The 25,731-nt window shown below is 37.8% G+C and overlaps 1 non-coding gene across 1 annotated transcript; it reads right to left on the reverse strand.

Moving 5' to 3' along the window:
• Positions 1-23,456: 23,456 nt before the first annotated feature.
• TRNAK-CUU (transfer RNA lysine (anticodon CUU)) lies at positions 23,457-23,529 on the reverse strand. The gene has a single exon. It is a non-coding gene; the product is annotated as a tRNA-Lys (tRNA).
• Positions 23,530-25,731: the final 2,202 nt, after the last annotated feature.

A 25,731-nucleotide genomic window follows, 5' to 3' on the forward strand; every position in this document is an offset into this window, starting at 1 on the left:
TGGCTTGTCAAGAGGTGCGATGTCTGCACCTGGGATCTGAACCAGCGAACCCTGGGCCACTGAAGCAGTAAGTGCGCACTTAACCGCTGCGCCACCGGGTCTGCCCCTGTAACAGTTGATCTGTTTAGTGCTCTTTGATTACTTTTCCTTCCTCGTATAGATTTTGTTTTTAAGTTTTTATTTTCAAGAAAATTATTGGATTGTGGACAACACACCTTAAAATGTTTGATCTGTTTGTTCTGTTAGTCGTCAAAAGTAGACCATTTCCTTGTGAGCTTAATATGTTTGGAACAGGCCTACTTCCCAAACAAAATAGTTTTTAAAAGATTCACTAACTGTTCATGAAAAAGAGTTTAACCATCCAGTGTCTCTTAGATGATAATTGGCACACACAATGCTGATAAAGAATATAGATTTAACTGAAAGACTATATACTGTGAAAAACTGACGTAAGTGGGGTCATTTTGTAACAGAGCTGGAGCAGCCATTCCAGAGGAAGTGCCTGGCTCCTCCTGTTCCTTGAGCCTAGGACTGGGCCCAACCTTTGGGCTGGGCCCAAACAACAACTGTTTGACAAGAAATTGTTTGAGAAATCAGCAAAAGAGTAGACACCCTGATCACAAAGACTGATGATTGTGGACTTTCTGAAGATAAAATCAACAGCCAACCAAGGTATAACTGAGTACCTTAGCTTGTCAGCACCAATGAACTCTTCTTAGAGACAGCTTACATCACCTTCCTCCTTTTCCCGTAGAAACCCTTAGCCTCTCTCCTATAATCGGGACACTGCTTGGGTTTCTACTTGAATCTACGCTTCCCGAATAGCAATTCTTTGACCCTAATAAACACTTTGCCTCTTAAACTGATTTCTGTTTTTGTAGCTTGACAATACATTGCCTTACTTATGTGTATATTTCCTCGCTTTTATCAGTAGATATTTTATTTGGTAAACTTATTGAAATTGAAATTATGCACATTTCCTTGACTAATGCTGACCGGGCATTTAGGAAATTCTAGAATTTCCACAATTCTAGTTTGAAAAATGTTCCCATTGCCACCCCACTCTCACATAGTTCTCTGCCCCAGAATGCTTGGGAAGAGCAACTGAAGAGCAATTACCTATTGCTCCTTTCACTCTTACCAAAAAAAAAAAAGCCAAATCAAAATTATTTTATAGCTCTTATCAAGCTCTGAGAGAAACCAAAACACATAGAGAAAAAATTCAAAATTGGTAGATGATAACACGTAAGGAAATACAACACTTAAAATTAAAGGTATATTAAATAACTAAATGCATAGTATTGCTGAATTTCCAAATTTGTTGAAAATTAACTTTACTTTTTAAGTGTACATAATTTGAACTGAGCTAACCTGTTTTGACAAATAAATAAATTTTTGATTGCATATTGAAAATTGTAAAAGAAACCTTCAAATTTCTTGAAAAAATTCTTTGTCATTAAAGTGCTCCTTGTAAATGTTGTTTATTTCCTCACAAACTTATGTTTCAAATACATAGTGTAAAAATAAACTTCCATCTAGCCTGCTTCTTAACAAAAACACAAATCCTGATTCTGTGAAGTCTATATTCATAACATTAGGTTAAAAAAACAACATTGTACAAGAAAAAAGTATTTTAACAAGCTCACAATCAACTATTCAGTCCTTCTCTCAAAATCACCTTTCAATTTTCAACTTGAAAAGCAACAAAGTAAGTCTTAACTATACATTTATAAGAAAGAAGTTGGAAATTACGGTATATTTCCATTTATGTCAGAAGTTATCAGAATAAAAAATTCCAACATTTTATTATAGGTAATTTTTTCTAGATCATATTATTGTAAGTACCTCACCCTCTGTGGAAAAGTTCTGTAGAATTTAATCTTGTATTCAAAACCCAATCTTCCTGCGGTGCAAGCTTTGACAATCTTAGCATGTTTCCCCCAGTATCAGTTTAACACAGGAAGAGAAAATAAACCATGTGGCACAGTACATTCCGTCAGGAAGGAATCTATCAAGTCGTCCTAGACAGTAGGGATTCAGCAACAGGACATGAGTAATGGGTCAGGCTCAGGAACCTTCTAAGAAGTTTCAAATCATAGTATACATAGCAAATTGGCATTAAATAAAAAAAAAGGCGACAGCAGGTTTCTTTTTTTTTTTTTTTTTGAGGAAGACTAGCCCTGAGTTAACATCTGCCAATCCTCCTCTTTTTGCTGAGGAAGGCTGGCCCTGAGCTAATATCCGTGCCCATCTTCCTCTACTTTATATGTGGGATGCCTGCCACAGCATGTCTTGCCAAGCAGTGCCATGTCCGCACCCGGGATCCGAACCAGTGAACCCTGGGCCACCGAAGCGGAATGTGCACGCTTAACTGCTGCGCCACTGGGCAGGCCCCAAGCACAAGGTTTCTGACAAGTAAGCGCTGTACACATGTACACATGTATCCTGCAACCTTTGTACATATTAGAACTTTTATATACAGAGTAAAGAAGGTAAATTTAACAAATATGTTTTTTTAAAAAAAGAAGAAACTCAAAGAATTTGATTCAATAAATGTTAAGTAACTAAATATTTTAATCTTGAGTCGTCAACTTTGGTTTTCTCACAACTATCTAAACCCGATCCCTAAAACTAAACATATTAATAAGTCTCACAGGCTTCACCAGCAGACACAGGCCTACGCCAGTCCTATATCTAACCTGACAGGAGCAGGTAATATATCTTGTAAGGCTGGAACACTCGATGAAGATACAATTTTCAGTTCAGATCCAGTGGCCCAGAAAGAATTGCAAGACTTCCAGTCATGTTGTTGCCTCAGTCCCACCCCACTGCCAAGTTCAGTTCTCTTTTTAAATAACAGATCTAGGACCTGGGACATGCATCTTAGCGAGGTTGCTCTCCTAACATGTGCCTACATACCAATGAGTAGAATTCTGCCAATTCCTGTGGTCGTTTGTTGCCAATTTGCAGTTTGGCAATAAATGGAAGAAGCAACAGTTCAAATGACTGTTCTAAGAATTTGATGCAATTACTCTGCAGGTTTTTATATATGTTTTCTTTCTCTTTCTCTTGTTTCTTTTTTTTTGGCTGAGGAAGATTCACCCTGAGCCAATATCTGTTGCCAATCTTCCTGTATTTTGTATGTCAGCAGTTGACACAGCACAGCCACTGACAGACAAGTGTTGTAGGTCTGCGTCCAGGAGCCGAACCTGGGCCACTGAAGCGGAGTGCGCTGAACTTAACCACTAGGCCACCAGGACTGGCCCTATATATTTCTTTAAAAAGAGCAATTCTATGTAACTTACAAACAACTCATTTAAAATGTAAAGAATAGATAAAGAATACATTAAAAAGATATGAATAAAGCTTCTGCTCTGCTATAATGGGATAACAGTCTAGACTCACCCTCTCAATGTAAACAACTAGAAAATGGGACAAAATACTCGAAACAACTGTTATGAGACAATATGCAGCACAGACTACAAGAAAAGCACTTTAAATATAAATACATGGATAAATTAAAGTAAATATATACAGAAAAAGATATACAATGCAAAAACTGGAGTTATTAATGCCGTTGAGTCAATTCTGACTCCTAGTGACACCATGTACTGCAGAGTAGAACCCCACCTGGTCTTTTTGCTCCATCCTCTCACCTTCTGGTGCTATAATATCAAACAATGCATGCTGCTATTCATAGGGTTTTCACATCCAAGTTTATTGGAAGTGAGTGGCTAGGTCCTTCTTCCTAGTCTGTCTTAGTCTGGAAGCTCCAGTGAAACCTGTCCACCATGGGTAATCCTGTTGGTATTTGAAATACCAGTGGCATAGCTTTCAGTACCACAGTACCATGCAGCCACCAAAGTGTGACAACCAATAGACAGGTGGTGTGGTTCCCTGACCAGGAGTGAACCACAGCCATGATGGTGAGAGCACTGAATCTTAACCACTAGACCACCAGAGTTGGCTAAAAACTGAAGAGGGTATTTTACTATCAGATGTAGTAGACTTAAGGACAAGGATTATTTCCAGGATAAAGAGGAATGTTCATAATGACAAAGGGGTCAATTCAACAAGAATACAACAATCTTAATGTGCATAAACCTAATAATAGAGCCTTTAATACATGTAGGAAAAACTTGCAGAACTGATAGAAGTCAAAAGAAAGTCCACAATTACAGTTAGAGATTATGATACTCTTCTCTCAGGAATTGTTACAAGTAGAAAGAAAAGTAGTGAGGATATCAAAGACATGAAAAAACAAAATCAACTATCTTGACCTAATTGGCATTTATAAAAATGTCCACCAAGGAATGATGTCATGGCAGAGTGAGATCTTCCCTTAGATAAGATAAAACGAAAAGGACACTCATTAACCAACAGAGGAAATCCGCACAACACAATAGATGCCTGAGATATCCACACAGCCATACATCTGAAAGTGGGTGTACTGGATCCCCTGGGAAGCAGTGGAAGGAGACAAGGGGATCTCCTCCTCCTCCCCAGTGGCAGCTAACTAGGGCATGGGACCTCACACAATGGCTGGTGTGGGACTCTGAGAAGAGACGGGAAAAAGCAGCCCTCTGCAGGAATGCTTTCACTCTTGGAGTTGCATCTTGTGCCTGTGGGAATGCTCCACACTGAGGCAGCTCAGTCACCACGAGGGTGTCCCCACCAAGCCAAGGAGCCTAGGTGGACCACCAGTGAGTGCAGAGTGGGAGCACAGAGGGGAAAGAAAGTGCCCCCTCCTCTCCATCCCACCTGGCACAACAGCTGAGCTGGTTGGCCAGGGCAGGAGATCCCCACCAAAGTGCCTGTGCCTGTGTGTGTGAAGCAGTGGTGGCCAGACACAGAGAGCCCTATGAGCACAATGTCTAACAGATGGGCACAACTGCCAGGGGACGTGGTGGGCTCAGAAAACACAGCACCTGCCCTGACCCAAGTGGTGGCAGGTGAAATCTGCAACTAAATGCTACCACTTTGCCATGGCAAAGGTCCACCCCATAAAACAGCATGAATAAATACATTAACACTTCAGACCAGAAGGAAAATGACAAGTGTCCAGAAATCAATTCTGAAGTCACAGAAAGTTATAATCTAAATGACAGAAATTTTAAAATATCTGTCATAAAGAAACTCAATGAGTTACAAGAAAACTCAGACAGTTCAATGAACTCAGGAATAAAATTAATGAGCAGAGGGAATTCTTCACAAAAGGCATTGAAACTCTAAAAAAAAAGCCCAAACAGAAATGCTGGAAATGAAGAACACAATGAATGAGATAAAAAACAGTCTAGAATCCTTGAAAAAGAGAGCCAACATTATGTAGGACAAAACTAGTAATTTAGAGAACAGAAATATAGAAATGATTAAGGCAGAGGAGCAGAGAGAACTAAGACTAAAAAGAGATGAAGAAATTCTCTGAGAAATATCTGACTCAATTAGGAAATGCAACATAAGGATTATAGGTATTTCAGAGGGACAAGAGAAGGACAAAGGAGCAGAGAGCCTGTTCAAAGAAATAATAGCTGTGAATTTCCCAAACCTGGGGAAGGAGCTGGAATTACACACAAATGAAGCTAATAGAAGTCCTAATTGCATCAATGTAAAAAGACCCTCTCCAAGGCATATATTAGCAAAACTAGCAAAGTCACAACAAAGAAAACATATTAAGGGCAGTAAGGCAAAAAAAAATAACATAGAATGGAACCCCTATCAGGCTTTCAGCAGATTTCTCAGCAGAAACTTTACAGGCAAGGAGAGAGTAGAATGATATATTCATAATACTTAAAGACAAAAACTTTCAGCCAAGAATACTCTATCCAGAGAAATTATCCTTCAGATATGATGGAGAAATAAAGGCTTTCCTAGATAAACAAAAGCTGAGGGCGTTCACTACCACAAGACCACCCTACAAGAAATGATCAAGAAGGGTCTCATATCAGAAAAAAAAAAAAAAGGTTTACAAATTCTTGAGGAAAGAGATAGAGAAGAAAAAAATCATAAAATTGCAGTTCTCTATCAGAATAGGTTAGCAAACACTATACTATAACAGTAAAGATAAAGGGAAGGAAAGCATCCAAAATAACTATCTTTTTTTTTTTTTTCCTGAGGGAGATTAGCTCTGAGGTAACACCCATTGCCAATCTTCCTCTTTTTTTAGTTGAGGAAGATTAGTCCTGAGCAAACATCTGTGCCAAGCTTCCTCTATTTTATATATGGATCACTTCCACAGTGTGTCTTGAAGAGTGGTGTAAGTCTGCACCTGGGATCCAAACCCGCAAACTTGGGCCACTGAAGCAGAGTGTATCAAATTTTAACCACTAAGCCATGATACTGGCCCTATAATGACTTCATTTTAATCACAAACTCACAACACAAAACAGAATAAGCTGTGATGACAATAATTTAAACAAGGAAGAGAAAAGGGATGGAACCTACTTAAGCTAAGGAGAAAAGAGGCTTTCAGAAAATGGACAGTCTCATCTTTGAGATCTTTTATACAAACCTCACAGTAACCACTAAACAAAAAATCAGAACAGAGACACAAATGATAAATAAAATGAAAACTAAGAAACCATCATAGAAAATCACCAAACTGAAATGGCAGTTGGAAACATGCAGGACGAGAAACAAGGGAAATATAGAACAACCAGAAAACAAGAGATACAATGGCAGTATTAACCCCTCATATATCAATAATCACTCTAAATGTAAATGGATTTAATTCTAGAATCAAAAGACACAGAGTGGCTAAACGGACTAAAAAACAAGACCCAACAATATCCTGCCTTCAGAAAACACACCTCAGCTCTAAAGACAACACAGACTCAGGGCAAATTGATGGAAAATGATACTCCAAGCAAATGACAAACAAAAGAGAGCAGGTGTTGCCATACTTAGACAAAGTATACTTCAAGATAAAAAAGGCAATGAGAGAAAAAGAGGGGCAGTATATAATGACAAAAGGGGCATTCCATCAAGAGGACATAACATTTATAAATATATATGTACCTAACACAGGAACACTGAAGCACACAAAGCAACTATTAACAGACCTAAGGGGAAAAATTAACAGCAACAAAACAATAGTAGAGCAATGGTTACATCGTCAATGGATACATTACATCAATGGATAGATCATCCAGACAGAAAGTCAACAAGGAAATAGTGGAATTAAATGAAAAACTAGATCAGATGGACTTAGTAGATTTACATAGAACACTCCACCCAAAAACAGCAGAATACATATTCTCCTCAAGGACACATGGAACATTCCTCAAAGATAGACCATATGTTGGGAAACAAGGCAAGCCTCAACAAATTTAGGAATATTGAAATCATATCAAGCATCTTTTCTGACCATGATGCTATGAAACTAGAAGTCAACCAGAGGAAAAAAGCTGGGAAAGTAACAAATATGTAGACTAAATGGTATTCTACTGAAAAACCAATGGATCAATGAAGAAATCAAAGGAGAAATCAAAAACTATCTAGAGACAAATGAAATTGAAAATACATCATACCAACTTCTATGGAATGCAGCAATAGCTGTCCTAAGAGGGAAACTCATAGCAATACAGGCCCACATTAACAAATAAGAAAAATTTCAAATAAGTAATCTCCAACTACACTTAACAGAACAAGAAAAAGAAGAATAAATAAATCTCAAAGTCAGCAGAAGGAAGGAAATAATAAAAATTAGGACAGAAATAAAATAAAATAGAAACAAAATAAACAGTAGAAAGACTCAATGAAACAAAAACCTGGTTCTTTGAGAAGAAACAAAATGGACAAACTCTTAGACAGACTCACTAAGAAAAAAAGAGAGAAGCCTTAAATAAATAACGTTAGAAACGAAAGAGGAGAAATTACAATGGCTACCACAGAAATACAAAGAATTACAAGAAAATACCATGAAAAACTATATGCCAACAAATTGGACAATCTAGAAGAAATGGATAAATTCTTAGACTCATAAAACCTCCCAAAACTGAATCAAGAAAGAAAGAGAGAATCTGAATAGACCAATCACAAGTAAAGAGATTGAAACAGTAATAAAAAACCACCCAAAAAATAAAAATTCAGGACCAGATGCCTTCTCTGGAGGATTCTACCCAACGTTCAAAGAAAATTTAAAACTTACCCTTCTCAAACTATTCCAAAAATTTGAAGAAGATGGAACATTTCCTAACTCATTTAATGAGGCCAACATCACCCTGATCCCAAAGCAGACAAGGACAACAAAAAGAAGGAAAATTACATGCCAATATTGCTGATGAACATGCAAAAATTCTCAACAAAATTTTGGCAAACAAAATGCAGCAATACATGAAAAGGATCATACACCATGTTCAAGTGGGATTATACAAGGAATGCAGGGACAGCTCAACATCTGCAAATCAATCAAAGTGATACACCACATTAACAAAATGAAGAATAAAATCACATAATCATCTCAATAGATGCAGAGAAAGCATTTGAAAAGATTCAACATCCATTTATGATAAAAACTCTGAATAAAATTGGTATAGAAGGAAAGTACCTCAACATAATAAAGGCCACATATGACAAACCCACAGCCAACATCATACTCAACAGGGAAAAACTGAAAGCCATCCCTCTGAGACCAGGAACAAGACAAGGGTGCCCACTCTTGCCACTCTTATTCAACACAGTACTGGAGGTTTTGGCCAGAGCAATTAGACAAGAAAAAGAAATAAAAGGTATTTTAATTGGCAAGGAAGAAGTGATACTCTCACTGTTTGTGGACGACATGATTCTATATATAGAATACCCTAAAGAATCCATCAGAAAACTATTAGAAGGGCCGGGCTGGTGGTGTAGTTGTTAAGTTTACATGTTCTGCTTCTACATCCTGGGGTTCACCAGTTCGTATCCTGGGCACAGACCTACACACCACTCATCAAGCAATGCTGTGGTGGCATCTCACATAGAAGAACTAGAAGGACTTACAAATTGGATATAAAACTAAGTACTAGGACTTTGAGGAGGACAAAAAAAAGAAAACTATTAGAAATAATCAACAACTACAGCAAAGTTGCAAGGTACAAAATCAACTTACAAATACAATTGTGTTTCCATACTCTAATAACAAACTAAGACAAAGAGAACTCAAGAATACAATTCCTTTTACAATCTCAACAAAAAGAATAAAATATCTAGGAATAAATTTAACCAATGAGGTGAAAGACCTATACATTGAAAACTAGAACACATTGTTGAAAGAATTCAATGATGACATAAAGAAATGGGAAAATATTCTATTCACAAGGATTGGAAGAATAAATATAGTTAAAATGTCCACATTACCTAAAGCAATCTACAGATTCAATGCAATCCCAATCAGAATCCCAATGACATTCTTCACAGAAATAGAACAAATAATCTTAAAATTCATATGGAACAACAAAAGACCTCAAATAGCTAAAGAAATCCTGAGAGAAAAGAACAAAAATGGAAGCATCACAATCCCTGACTGCAAAATATACTACAAAACAATAGTAATCAAAACAGCATGGTACTGGCTCAAAAACAGACACACGGATCAATGGAACAGAATTGAAAGCCTAGAAATAAAACCACACATCTACAGAGAGCTAATCTTCGACAAGGAGCCAAGAACATATAACAGAGAAAGGAAAGTCTCTTCCAAAAATGGTGTTGGGAAAGCTGGACAGCCACATGCAAAACAATGAAAGTAGAATATTACCTTATGCCATACACAAAAATTAATTCAAAATGGACTAAAGACTTGAAGGGAAGACGTGAAACCATAAAACTCCTAAAAGAAAATATAGGCAGTACAGTCTTTGACATAGGTCTTAGCAGCATCTTTTCAAATACCATGTCTACTCAGGCAAGGGAAACAGAAGAAAAAATAAACAAATGGAAATACATCAGACTAAAGAGCTTCTGCAAGGCAAAGGAAACTATGAACAAAATGAAAAGACAAGACACCAACTTACAGAAAATATTTGCAAATCATATATCCAAGAAAGGAATAATCTCCAAAATATATTTTAAAAAAAACTCATACAACTCAACAAAAATAAAACCCAAATAACCTGATCAAGAAATGGGCAGAGGATATGAACAAATGTTTCCCAAAGAAGATATACAGATGGCCAACAGGCACATGAAAAGATGTTCAATATCACTAATCATTAGGGAAATACAGATCAAAACTACAATGAGATAGCACCTTACTCCTGTTAGAATGGCTATAATTATGAAGACAAAAAACTACAAATGTTGGAGAGGATATGAAGAAAAGGGAATCCTCATGCACTGCTGGTGGGGATGCAAACTGGTGCAGCTACTATGGAAAAAAGTATAGAGATTTCTCAAAAAATTGAAAATGGAAATACCATACAACCAAGCTATCCCACTACTGAGTATCTATCCAAAGAACTTGAAATCAACAATTCAGAGATTCATGCACTCCTATGTTCACTGCAGCATTATTAACAATTGCCAAGATGTGGAAGATGGGTACCCAAGTGCCCATCAGCTGATGAACAGATAAAGAAGATGTTGTGTATATATACAATGGATTACTACTCAGCCATAAAAAAAGACAAAATTGTCCCATTTGCAATAACATGGATGGACTTTGAGGGTGTTATGCTAAGCAAAATAAGCCAGACAAAGACAAACACCACATGATTACACTCATATGTGGAAGATAAACAAACACGTTAACCAAAAAAAAAAAACAGATTAGTGGTTACCAGAGGAGAAGGAGGTAGAGGGTGAGCATAAGGAGTAAAGGGACACACATATATGGTGACTGACAAATAATAATGTACACCTGAAATGTCATAATGTTATAAACTATGACCTCAATAAAATAATTTTTAAAAATTTCTACTAAAAGGAAGAAAAACAGCAAAAGGCACATTTTTAAAAAATTCACATAAAACATCAACAAAGATGGACCATATTCTGAGACATAAAACAGATTACAATAATTTAAAAGACTCGAAATCATACCAAGTATGTTCTCTAACCACAATGGAATTAAACTTGAAGGTACTAGAAGAAAGATAGCTGAAAATTCCCCAAGTATTAAACAATGTAATTCTAAATAATCCACGGGTAAAAACAAAACAAAACACAAAGATAATTAGAAAACATTTTGAAGTGAATTAAGCTGAAATTAAACTGAAAAGTCAACAAATCAAAATGTGTGGGATGTTATTAAAGCCGTGTTTAGAGGGAAACTTACAGCTTTCTGTGACTATATTACAAAACAAGGGAGGTCCAAAATATATTATTTAAGCCTTCACCTTGATAAGTGAGAAAAAGAAAACCAAATTAAACCCAAAGCAAATAAAGAAGGAAATAATACAAATAAGATCAGAAATCAATGAAAGAGAAAATGCACAAAAGATAGAGAAATTCATTGAACAAAAAACTAGTTCTTTAAAATACTCTAAAATTGACAAACATCTCACAAGACTGATGAGAAAAAAGAGATAAAAGACAACTTTCATCAAATTATCTACATCAGACATAAAAAGGTGGATAACACTGCGGATTCTACAGTGATCAAAAAGATAAGAAAACATTATGAACACCTTTATGGCAATAAATTTGACAATTTACATAAAATGGACAAATTAATTATAAAATACAAAATACAAAAAGTGACTCAAGAAAAAATAAATACCTAAGTGGCCTGATATCTATTGAAGAAATTAAAATTATAAAAGCTTCTCACAAAGAAAACTGCAGGTACTGGCTGTACCATGAATTCTATCAGATTTTAAGGAATAAATAATACAAAAGGCAAATAAAATATTTGAGAAAGAAGAGGAGGGGGCATTTTCCAACTCATTATATAAGGCCAGCATTACCCTAATGACAAAAGCAAACAAAACATTAAAGAAAAGAAATATACAAATCACTATCTTTCATAAAAATAGAAGCAAAAATCATTTACAAGATGATAGTGATTAAAAATTCAGCAATTTATTAATCCTCAGAATTAAATATTAACAAAATCTGTCAATGTAATTCATTATACTAATAAAAAATAAAAGAAAAGCAGTATGATCATCTCAATATATGCAGAAGTGTTCAAAATTATTTAATCACCACCCATTCAGGATAAAAACTTTCAATGAACTACGGCATCAATGACAAACCTACAATGAATTTCATATTTAATAATTAAAAATGAATACTTCTTTTAGGGGCCAGCTGGTGGCGCAGTGGTTAAGTTCTCACGTTCCACTTCGGCAGCCCAGGGTTCACCAATTCGGATCCTGGGTGTGGACATGGCAACACTTGGCAAGCCATGCTGTGGCAGGTGTCCCACATATAAAGTAGAGGAAGATAGGCATGGATGTGACCTCAGGGCCAGTCTTCCTCAGCAAAAAAGAGGAGGATTGGCAGCAGATGTTAGCTCAGGGCTAATCTTCCTTAAAAAAAAAATAGAAAATAAAAATGAATACTCTTTTATTGTTTTTAATTTTTTTTTTTAGATTGGCACCTGAGCTAATAATTGTTGCAAGTCTTTTATTTTTTCTTTTTCTGCTTTTTCTCCCCAAGTTCCTCCAGTACATAGTTGTATATTTTAGTTGTGGGTCCTTCTAGTTGTGGCATGTGGGATGCTTCCTCAGTGTGGCCTGATGAGTGGTGCCATGTCCACACCCAGGATCCAAACCAGCGAAATCCTGGGCCACCGAAGTAGAGTGCACAAGCTTAACCACTCAGCCACGGGAGCGGCCCTGAATGCTTCTTTTAAAATCAGGTATAAGACAAGGATGAATACTCACATCACTTCTGCTCAACATTAGTTTCGAGGGCCTAGCTAGTGAAATAAGGCAAGAAAAATAAATAAAAGGCTTACAGAGCATTGCCAAAGGAGTAATACTGTCTTTAGTCCCTGATGATAAGAAATGTACCAAAAATTTTTAGACCCAGTAAGTAAATTCAGCAAGTCACATGACACAAAGTCAACACACAAAAATCAATTGTATTGTTATATAATCACAGGAAAGTTAGAAATTAAATTTTTAAGGCCAATTAAAATAATATCAGTTATATAAAATCAAGAAAATTTAATAATATATATAAGATCTGTATGGTAAAGGTTACAACATATGAGAGAAATTAACGAAGATCTAAATAAAAACAGAGATTATACCACATTCATTAATTGGAAGATTCATTATTGTTAAGACAACAATTTTCTCTAAATTGAACTATAGATTCAATACAAATACAAACATTATCCCAGTAAGATTTTTTTAGAAATTGCCCAGCTAATTCAAAAGTGTATATAGATAAGCAAAAGACAGAGAAAGGCACAACTCCAAAAAAAGAGGAGGGGGGCGGGCCCCATGGCCGAGTGGATAAGTTCGCGCACTCCGCTTGGTAGCCCAGGGTTTCGCCAGTTCGAAGCCTTGGCACGGACATGGCACTGCTCATCAAGCTATGCTGAGGCGGCATCCCACATGCCACAACTGGAAGGACCCACAACTAAAAAAATACACAACTATGTACCGGGGGCTTTGGGGAGAAAAAGGAAAAATAAAATCTTAAAAAAAAAAGAGGACAAAGTTGAAGGATTTATGTTATCTGATTTCAAGACTTACTATAAAGCTAAAACAATCAAGATAGTGTAGGATTGGTGTTGGGATAGACTTATAGATCAATGGAAAAGAATGAAAACCAGAAAGAGATAAATACGTATATTACTTGGTTTATCAACAGATGCCAAGGTATCTCTTGAGGAAAGGATACTCTTTCAAACACTGATGCTGGGACACCGGATATCCAGAAATGAAAAAAGTATCTCTACCCTTGCCACACATCATACAAAAGATTACTTAAAGTGGGTCATATATATAAATGTAAAAGCTAAAATTATAAAACTTCTGGAAGAAAACATAAAAGAAAATCTCTGCGGCCTTTGGGTAGTCAATGATTTCTTGGATGTGCAAGAAAATCATGAACCACAAAAAGACAAAAATTCATAAATTGTAATTATCGAAATTAAAAGCTTCTACTCTTTGAAAGACACCAATAATAAAATGAAAATTCAAGCCAATGACTAGAAAAAAATGTTTGTAAACCATTTAACTGTCAAGGTGCTTGTATCTAGATTATATAAAGAACTCCTGCAATTCAATAATAAAATGGTAAACAACCAAATTAAAAAATGGAGGGGCCAGGCCAGTGGCTCAGTGGTTAAGTGCGCCCGTTCTGCTTCTCGGCAGCCCGGGGTTCGCCGGTTGGGATCCTGGGTGCAGACATGGCACCACTTGGCAAGCCATGCTGTGGTAGGCATCCCACGTATAATGTAGAGAAAGATGGGCATGGATGTTAGCTCAGGGCCAGTCTTCCTCAGCAAAAACAGGAAGATTAGGAGTAGTTAGCTCAGGGCTAATCTTCCTCAAAAAAAGAAAATGGACAAAAGATTTGAACAGACACTTTATCAAAGAAGATATGTCTATGGCTAATAAACACATAAAACTTGCTTAGCATTATTACTCATTAAGGAAATGCAAATTGAAAACACAATAAGATACCACTACATACTCACTAGAATAGCTAAAATTAAAAAGACTGAAAATATCAAATTTTGGTAAGATTTTTAAAGCAACTGGAATTCTCATGCATTGCTTGCAGGAATGTCAAATTGTACAACCGCTTTAGTTCTTATAAAGTTATATATACACTTACCATACGATCTAGCAATTTCACTCCTAGAGAAGTGAAAACATATACCAAATTTATTCAAGAATGTTCACAGAAGTTTTATTCAGGATAGCCAAAAGCTGGAGACAACTCAAAATGTCTATCAATAGATGAATGGATAAATAAATTGTGATATATGCATATACTGGAATACTGCTTAGTAATTAAAAGGAACAAGCTTTGATACACGCAATAATATGTATGATCTCAAACACATTATGCTGAGAAAAAAAAAATTTTAAGCCAGACACAAGGTAGTACATGCTGTATGATTCCATTTACACCAACGCTAGAAAAGACAAAAACCATAGGGATAGAATCCATCTCAGCGTTCATCTGGGTCTGGGAATGGCAGAGGAGTGACGTGAATGTTTGGGGATGATGGAAATGTTCTTTATCTTGATTGTAATGATGGGCTATACATCACAGGGCTATACATTTTTCAAAGCCCATTAAACTGTATGCTAATAGCTGCATTTATTATATGTAAATTATACCCCATAATACTGTCAATACAAATAATTTAAGTGATAGGAAAAGACAACTCATGAAAATTCTAGAAAAATAAAGGTGCTGTAGCTATACAAATATCAGACGAAACAGACTTCAAGGCTAAATGCCTTCCTAGAGTTCAACTGGGTATCAGAATAATGGTTCAATTCATCTGTAAAATGTAGCAATTTTATATTTATAATCATGATGGCTTCAAAATATACAAAGCAAAAATGGACAGAACTATAAGAAAATGTAGACAAATCCACACTGGTAGAAGAGTTTAACCTCTCTCTCAGTAATTGAGAAAACAGTAGACAAAAAAAGTCTATGAGAGTATAGATTTCATCAATGTGATTAATAAATGATCATTTCAACCATCTGTACAAAAGACATGTTCTTTTCAAACACATAGGAAACATTTATAAGAACTGACCATATTCTGGTCATATATGGACATATATGACACAGGTAACATTAAAAATAAGTGGGGAACCTAACCATATGTAAAAAGAGTCATACCTCACTACCAAGTAGGGCTTGTCCTGGGAATGCAAGGCTGGCTCAACATTCAAAAGTCAATCAATATAATTCATCGCATTTACAGACAAAGAAGAAAAACCATCTGATCATCTCAATTGATATAGAAAAGGCATTTGACAAAATCTGACATCCGTTCATGACCCCTTAGCACACTGGTGATAGAAGGGAATTTCCTGAGCCTAATAAAGAGCATCTGCAAATAAACTTATAGCTAACATCATACTGAATGGTGAAACACTGAATGCTTTCCCCCAAAGATTGGGAACGAGTCTTGAATGATTTTTTCGGTAAGATAGCATAGATGGTAAACTTTCCAGGTTCTTGCCTATATTCAAGTCTATTTTGCTCTTATACTTCACTGTTTGATTTGCTGAATTATATTCCAACAATTTTAGGAGGAACACCCATCTCCATAAATCAACTTACGGAACCTCCTCTCTGTTCAGGGTCCCGCCTTTAAGCCTTCTCTCACTTTCCCATCCAGGAAAGGTCCCTTCATCCAGGGATTCCCACACTCTCTTTGTAACTCTTTGATACCCAGCATGTTCTGTGGTATGTAACAGTTCCTTTTGTCATTTTTTCTTCTCCCTGGTCAGTTAGAAGCTCCTTGAAGAGAGAGAATTTATCTTTCTTATCTTTTCTCAAGAGCACTCAACTGAGCCCCTTATGTAAAGCTGGTAATCAATTAATATTTCTTAAATGGCATAGAAAATTGCAGCTAAACATTAGAGAAGAACTGGTGAAACATTTCACCTCACCTGTCATCTAAAAGCACTGACATTTGCTCATTTCATCCATTTAGGGCACCTCTTGCTATGTCATGCCCCTTCCACTGACATAGTTATTAAAATTCAAATGAGGCAATAATTAGTCGCCACTCAATTCAATTTTACAAGCATCTAGTGTTTTGGTAGCTTCACATAACCAAACAACTATAGCAGTTAGTAAAGTAAATAAGGCACTTTTCTAAATAGAAAAATATAATTAACAGTATTTCTTCTTTTGCAACTGAAAATCAAAAACCCTCTTAGTTTTCCCACCAAGGGAAATTACTAAACCAATGCTTCACAAAATTCTGCACTATCAGAAGCCAAAGCAAAATTATGGAAGTGTATGGAGAGGTAATACAATTTTTTCTCCATTCGTGTCACAGGTGGTGAGGTAGATAGCTTTGAGAAGTTTATCAGAAATGGAACTGGCTCTCTCAAAAGCTAGGAGAAAACAGATCATTTATTTATGAGGAACTTCAGATAAAAACTCAGTGTCTTGTGCCAAACACATCTCAAAATATGCCTTTTTAATCACTATTCTGAAGCACAGAATTTCTGGAAAAATGAAAAAGAACAGGCATAAGAAGATCAAGCCTTTCACCAATAATATCATTTTCAAAAGTGCTCATATCCATGCTCATTAACAGCAAAGATTCATCTTCTTTACATTTAATATTGGAATCCTTCTGACACATATATAGACAGTACATGTGTTTAAAATTTGTTAAATATATAAAATAATTATGTGCTGCATGTATTTAGCATTATACCTTGTACATACCCTTGTGACAAGATTTAGACAATGATAGTTTCTCTTTGTTTTGGTGAGGAAGATTGGCCCTGAGCTAACGTCTGTTGCCAGTCTTCCTCTTTTTGCTTGAGGAAGATTGTTGCTAACATCTATGCCAATCTTCCTCTATTTTATGTAGGATGCCACCCCAGCGTGGCTTAAGGAGCAGTGCTGGGTCCATGCCCGGGATCCGGGCCTGTGAACCCTGGGCCACTGAAGCCGAGCTCGCAAACTTAACCACTACACCACCAGGCCAGCCCAATTATTGTTAATGAAGACCAGAATATTTCCTGGAAGAGGCAGGACCCAAAGAAATCCAGTACCTAGCACAGTGCATGGCACATGGTAACCACTCAACATGCAAAGAAGGAATAAAGAAAGGAAGAAGGAAAGAAAAAAAAGCATAAAAGAATGAATCAAATAAATGTCTTTCTAGCTTTACTCAAAATAGATGCTTTGCAGTTATAATCATAAATAAGGATGAGTCATTAAAAATGAAAGCAAATATTTAGGATAAAGGGAAATTCTTCACTGAAGGCATAAATTAATTACTGCAATTTTATTTCAGATTCCTCTGAATGATTTCTTCCCAGTCTCAAACAAACCTCCATGGGTCAAATTAAGATTTTTTTTTCATTCTTTAAACTTCCTCCCTTAATCATAGTATTTTCCTTGGTTTTCCTTGCAGGTAGTTCTGGAATTGCAAAATTCTGGGTTTACTTCTTGCCTATCACTGCTACACAAAATAAATGGTGTTTGCTGAAAGGACCTCATCTTCTAATAGTGAATTATTTTATTTGATTGAGATTTTATAGCTCTGTTTCACTCAACCACTTTGCCTCAAGCCTTTAAGGCATTCAAGAATAAATTTATGGAATCTTTGATGTTGCCAGAAGTTAATGGGAAATTGTACCATAAGCAAAGGGTTTAGAGAGAGATGAGGGCATTCTGTCTACAGGTTCAAGAAGGTGGTCTCTCTTAGACAGGATTTGGTTTTGTTAAGGGACATGTATCTCTGTGGTCTTTTCCTGCAGCTCTGAGACTGCAACTTCACTTAGCTGCTTTCTGATTTAAATGCAACTTACCAAATAGTCTTCTGTACGGGAAAGATAATGCACTGATTGGCCTAAATCAATATTAGCAGCAGCAGTAGCAATCATATCTCTCATCATAAAGGGCTAAATTTACTTTCTGGGCACATTAGTATCCTCTGGTAAGCTTGGGGGTCTGTAAGTTTTCCTCTGGGACTGGTCACTCCCAAATGACCAGGCCATCCAAATTTCAGAATGGCAGAAAGAAGAGAGGAAACCCTGAAGCACAGAGAACAAACAACCAGGCTTTCTTGATCCTCAACCTATTTCCCACTAATGCATTATGGTGATTTCTTTTTGGGATGAGAGCAAGGGTGACTCTAAAGTCAGCAAGTACGGCAAAATCACTTAATCAAAACTATATTTGAAAATTCCCTTAGATTCCTTTTGGTCTATTATCTGGATGACAGGAGTTGTAATGAATGAGAAAAAGACAACACCAAAGACATTAGATGAAAGTGAAAATCCCTTGGATGACCAAAGCTTTGTCTAAAATCAACATTCCTTTGAAACCCTTCAAATATAACTCAGCAAACAGTAGGCAGTAGCACCTCTTGCTACTCTCTTTACTTAATCAGAAAATATGCAAAGTTTCATGTGCATCAAGTTATTTATTATCTCATATTAATAGCAAAATATTGGAAATAACAAATTGGCTATAAATAGGGGACTATCTGAATAAGGTATGTCCTTAAAATGAAGGACTATACAGCCATAAATAGGAGGAAGTGATTTGACCTGAAATGATTGTCAAGACATGCTGTTGAGTGAAAAAAGCAAAGTAGATAAGGAAGTGTACTACTCCTTTGTGTAAAAGAGGAGGGGAATTCAAATAGATCTGTGCATTTTCTTATATTTGCAACAAGAAAATGTTAGAAGGATAAATGAAAAGCTAAAAAGGAAATGACAACTTATAGGAAGAGACATGGAGGAGAGAAGGATACAATTAAGGTTTCCTTCAGTGTACCTTGTATAGTTTGACTTTGGAATCATGAAAATGATTTACATATTCAAAAAGTTGAATTAAATAAGAAAAAGTAGTCCAATAAAAATGAAAACAAACAATTGTTTTACAGTTGTTAAAACGAGAAAACCTGTGTTAAGTTAGCGACAAAAAGCACATGAAGGAAGATTTGAACCAAATGACTTTAAAGGCAATAGTTTTGCTGCACATTCTTAGTGGAATACTGAGATATTGTGATTTTTAAGAAATATATATATACTTGGTCATTCAGATGACCAAAATGTAATTCTCACTTATATTTGGTCTTCCTTCACAGTCTCTGGGTCACAGTTTCCAAAATCCTTGGAATTTCCTGAGCAATAACAGCAATGGGAACATCTTTTGTTATAATATTTGGCCTCCTGTTCTCAGTTTCTGAAAATGCTTCAGGGCCATAAAGGTGAAATGGGTATTTGGTTATGTCAATGAATGTGACTTTTGGAACCCACCCAAGGGTGAGGGCTGGTTCTCAGCAGATGCACCCATGTGATCACAGGATAAGAACTTTCAGTCCCACCCCTAATTTCCAGAGAGGGGAGGGGGACTTGAGGTACAATCAATTGCCAATGGCCAATGACTTAGTCAATTATGACTACCTAATGAAGCCTCCATAAAAACCCAAAAAGAGTTCTCAGGCTCCTTTTTGGAGAACTTCCACTTTGGGGAGCCAGAATACTCCCAGGTGCTACCGTGCAGGCCCCAAGCTCCACAAGGACAGAAGCTCCTTTGTTTGGTACCTCACCTTATGTATCTCCTCATCTGGCTGTTGTTCCATAGCCTTTAATATCCTTTGTAATAAATCAGTATTATAGTGAGTTCTGTAAGTCATTCTAGCAAATTAATCAAACCCAAGAAGGGGGTTATGGGAATCTTTGACTTCAAGTCAGTCAGTCAGAAGCACAGATAACACCTGTGCTTGCAACTGATCTCTGAAGTACAGAGAGATCTTGTGGGACTGAGCTCTTTACCTGTGGAATCTCCTTCCATCTCCAGATAGATTATGTCAGAACTCAACTGAATTCTCAGATATAGGGAAGGAAGACATTTCCTCTACCCACTCCAGATCCTTCTGACTGGGCTGTGAATTAAATTCACATGAGACAGAATAACAGGAGAAAATTAAACAAAGCTTTATAACAGGTATACATGGGAGAAACTCAGGAAAACTGAGCAACTCGCCAAAATGGCAGAGGTTCTCATCTTAAATACCGTCTTTAGCTACAAAGGAGGATGTGCATGGCGGAGGGAGTCAGTTATGGGAAATTACCAGAAAAGTACAGTAAACAAGAGTAAGATTATTATGTAGATTTACGTCTTTGCCTTCCACATTGATAAGAGTGTTTAGAGATGAGGTCATCCCCCCTTCTTCCTGGTGCAGAGAGAGAGACACCTTTACAGATGGAGATTTCTCTTACAAATGTAAATGTCTCTAACAAAGGGTAAATTTTACTTTTCAGAGTTTTTCTCATGTGTGCAGTTTTTAAAAGTAACCAGCCCAAAATAATCCTCATGCCAAAGAGACATATCTTGGGGTGGCCAATTCCAATCCCCCACACAGGCATCCTGCTGGCCTCTGAGAATTGTTCATTGGTGTGGTGAAGCCTCCATAAACACACACACACATACGTTGGAATTGAGTCCAGCAACTTTTGCAAACACATGTGTGGGAGATTGGAATTGGCCACCCGAAGATATGTCTCTGGCATGAGGATTATTTTGGGCTGGTTACTTTTAAAAACTGCACACATGAGAAAAACTCTGAAAAGTAAAAGTTACCCTTTGTTAGAGATATTTACATTTTTAAAGGAAATCTCCATCTGTAAAGATGTCTCCCTCTCTGTACCAAGGAGAAGGAAGGATGACCTTATCTCTAGAAACTCTTAGCAATGTGGAAGGCAATGACGTAAATCTACATAATAACCTTACTCTTGTTTACTGTACTTTTCTGGCAATCTCCCATAACTGACCCCCGCCCCCCCCGCCCCCAGAATCTTCCTCTGTCTTTAGCTGAGGATGGTATTTAAGGTGAGAGTTTCTGCCATTTTGGTGAGTTGCTCAGTTTTCCTGAGTCTGTCCTGTGCATACATGTTATAAAGCTTTGTTTAATTTTCTCCTGTTATTCTGTCTCATGTGAATTTAATTCATAGCCCAGCCAGAAGGACCTAGAGTGAGCAGAGGAAATGTCTTCCTCTCCAACACAGGCAAAAGACAAAATTTCATTTTTTACATCTTTACTTGTTTGCCTTAAAAATTTCATAACAAAGTTTTTAAAAACTTTTCAAAATTGTGCCTATATTACATTTGGGGGCAAAAATCATCACTTCTGTAAAAGTAGAAATAAATCCAATTGTGCAAATTAGAGAGTAAACTAATTTTGTTCAAAAGCAAATTTCTACAAGAAATCTGCTGTTGTTGATCATTATATGTCATCTTTTCAAAGAAAGCTCTTTTCTTCTCATAAAGAGGACACCAGATGCCCAGTACATTTTTGGGACAAGCAAATGCAGGGTGTACCTTCAGCCTTGTTAGATTCATGCTTTCCTTGGAAAGAATTTGCCATCCATGATACACCACAACTTTTGAGTTCCACCATGTTTCTGGAAACAAAACCAAAAACTCGTTTAAGAGTCAATTACAATGGAAAAGGAATAAAAGAACTCTAAAAACAATTTCTGGCAAGTTCAATAAAATTTTAAACGTCACATTAAATCTCTTACAATCAGGCCTTTACAAAAGATGAATGAGATAGGGTTTATACAAGTTTAGTAGAGAATAAAACAGGCTTGCATCTGAGTCTTTGCTGGAATCTTTTAAAATGATGTTTACTTTCAGAGTAAAAAGTAAAAGATTTAGAAGAGGAAGGAATTCCACCTCTGATTGCCCTTGGAGTCAAGACTACAACATCAAGATGGACTCTTGCTGGAAGATCCAACCTGCTCTCACTTTCCAGCAACCACAATTGTGTGAGCCAATTCCTTAAAATCTCTCTCCCTCCATATTTTCTGTTTCTCTGGATAACGCTGACAAATACAGTCTCTTTTGGGTGAGTAGGAGTCCTGCCCAGGCACCAAGAGGGACCTGAATGTGCCTCCCCACTCCCCAACCCTCCCCTTCCACACCCCAAAATGGGGAAGCCTCAGTTTTCCAGCATGGAGCCAAGATCCAGAGCAGCTGGGTGCCAGAGCTGCAGGGGCACCCAAAGGAATGGCCCCCTGGAAACTCAGACTACCTGACCTCATGACTCACTGATGCAGGGTCTCAGGGCCAGCGTTGCTAACCAACCCTTCTGCCTCACCCACGCCATCCCCAGAAAGGAACCCACACTTCCCTCATTGCTTACTTCTCAGGGAAGCAGAGACATCTAAACCCTGCTGACAGAATCCCATGAGTTCCAGCTTTCTTTCTACTTTAGAAAGGGGAGAGGGGCTGCGACAGGGGTGGACGGCCCAATGAGGGGCTCCCTTCCTGTCGTGTCTCTGTCCTACGAGGGAGGAAAGCTATGGTGGGCACAGGTGAGGACGCAGAGTTGTTGGAGGAGGCGATGCTTCTGGCGGGGTTGCGGGGGTGGGGGGAGCATCCATGGACACAGATGGGACTCTGCGTAGGTCCCCAGTCTGGCCAGAGTTAGTGTGATTCCACCTTTAGCTGAAAATCCACTTCCAAGTTGTCTATTGTCGCTCTTGTTCAGCCCTTAGTGCTAAATTATTGGGTTCCAGTCCTATGTTAGGCGATATTCTTGACCTGGTTAGCGCCTGCCCGGATCGTGGGAATTTCAAGGAAGTCCCTAGAAGGAGAACCACTGAGAGAGGCTCCCGACTACTCTCTGTACTGTATCTGGAACTTTCATGCAAATTTCAATTTTTTTGATAACAAAATATATATGATAAGACATTAATGAGACAAAAGCAAGTTGCTGTGGTGAGATTCCAGGCCAGCTCCGGTGTGAAGGGCTCCCTGGACCAGAAACAGATTCTCCTTTGTTTGTATGGACCCAGTCACCTCTGCTGCGTGTAAGAGGATCTGAACAAAAGTCACGCCCAACGTGGGGATCGAACCCACAACCCTGAGATTAAGAGTCTCATGCTCTACCAACTGAGCTAGCTGGGCAGATACAAGACATTTGTTTGAAGCACTCCATGGTCTGGTTGGAATTCTCCAAAATTTTCTTTCTTAAAATTGGTAGGGATGCCCCTGGGATCCCGGGCAAGTGACATTTCCAGCACCGGAAATTAAAAAAAAACAAAGACACACACATATATATTCTACTTGGTGTGCAAGAATATTAACTGAGCTGCTTCAAACCGTGCTGATAACCATGGCTATCAGTTGAACATTATGATTCCATAATGACTTTAGCTCAGTTTTATGTCATATCCTAGGAAGAATGGTATAAAAGCCAGGATGTCACCCCAAAAGAGGAGAGCTCAATATGGCCAAAAGGGAGGTTGCCCAAATTAGTCACTAGACACCCTGCTGGAACAGAAGAGACAAAATTGTAGCAGAGAGAAAACAACACCTGCATTGAATCCAAGACACAAGGATAGGATGTGACTGAGTAAGACGTGGCTCACCTGAGAGACTGAGAGAACGCGGGACAGCAGGCGAAGGGGAAAAGTCGGGATTGACTTGGATTGTTAAGGAGTTGGCTCCTAGTGAACGCAGACATCATGTATGAGTGCCTAGAAGCAAGTCAGTCAAGAGAAAAATCATGGGGGAAGTTTATTTTCCAGAATTCTCCTTTTTTTTTCAGGAGTTACTACTCAAATAAATACATCATAGGAATAGAAATAAAACAATGGCAGAAGTGCAGGTATGCAAATTTGTTGCCAGCTTGGCCATCAACTTTAAGGAGCAATGATATAATTGAGTGTCCACTATATAAGGCACTGTGAGGGATGGAATGATGAAGAGATACAGTACTTAACACCAAGAATTTATGATTATTGACATCTAAGAGGACTCTCCTCTATCTCCAGGCTTCTCCTTTACACACCCACACCACCAACTCTCCTACTCCCATACTCCTCCACTATAGAAATACCTATCTAGGGGCTGGTCTGGTGGTGCAATCGTTGAGTTTGTGCGTTCCGCTCCAGTGGACCAGGGTTCACCGGTTCGGGTCCCAGGTGAGGACTTATGCACTTCTTGTCAAGCCACACTGTGGCAGCATCCCACATATAAAGAAGAGGAAGATGGATACAGATGTTAGCTCAGGGCCAGTCTTCCTCAGCAAAAAGAGGAGGATTGGCAGCAGATGTTAGCTCAGGGTTAATCTCACTAAAAAAAAAGAAGAAATACTTATCTAATTGGCCGGATTTCAAGATTCCAACTGAGCCAGCTTTGCCAATAGGCAGATTAAATATTTTCTTACACATGAGAATTCACAAAGTTTAACTCCCATACACCCATTCTTGACGTTATACTTTTAACAAAACAAGGGAGAAAATCAAGCAATTCAGGAGATGGTAGACTCATCTGAGGAAGCAGCAAACCCCAGGACAACCTCAGGGTTTGAGGGCAGCCTCCATAGATTGTAACCAAGAGGTCCGAGAAAGAGAGTTTTCCCAAAAAAGAGAGATTCCGTGCAATGAACACTATGATTGAGAGACTATAGAAACTTGAGGACATGGCAAAGACTTAAGTTTTTAATCAACAATAAAAATGATGAGTAGGGCTGGCCCCGTGGCCGAGTGGTTAAGTTTGTGTGCTCCACTGCAGACGGCCCAGTGTTTCGTTGGTTCAAATCCTAGGTGCAGACATGGCACTGCTCATCAAACCACGCGGAGGCAGCATCCCACATGCCACAACTAGAAGGACCCACAACTATGTACTGGGGGACTTTGGGGAGAAAAAGGAAAAAAATAAAATCTTTAAAAAAAAACGATGAGTAGATTTCAGGGGGGAAAAAGTAAAAAGATGTACAAGAAAAGAAAACATGGTTATGAGATTACACAATTGTTTGAAGTAAGAAAAAATCGGGGGGCCGGCCTGGTGGTGCAGCAGTTAAGTTCTCATGTTGTGCTTCTCAGCGGCCCGGGGTTCACCGGTTCGGATCCCAGGTAAGGACACGGCACCGCTTGGCAAAATTCATGCTGTGGTAGGCGTCCCACATATAAAGTAGAGGAAGTGGGCACGGAAGTTAGCTCAGGGCCAGTCTTCCTCAGCAAAAGGAGGAGGATTGGCAGTAGTTAGCTCAGGGCTAATCTTCCTCAAAAAAAAAAAAAAAAGCAAACATTTTCAATTTTATTTATTTTTTTTGCTGAGGAAGTGTCACCCTGAGCTAACATCTGTGCCAATTTTCCTCTATTT

Source organism: Equus quagga, chromosome 11 (assembly GCF_021613505.1).
Source record: "Equus quagga isolate Etosha38 chromosome 11, UCLA_HA_Equagga_1.0, whole genome shotgun sequence".
NCBI classification, from domain to species: Eukaryota; Metazoa; Chordata; class Mammalia; order Perissodactyla; family Equidae; genus Equus; species Equus quagga.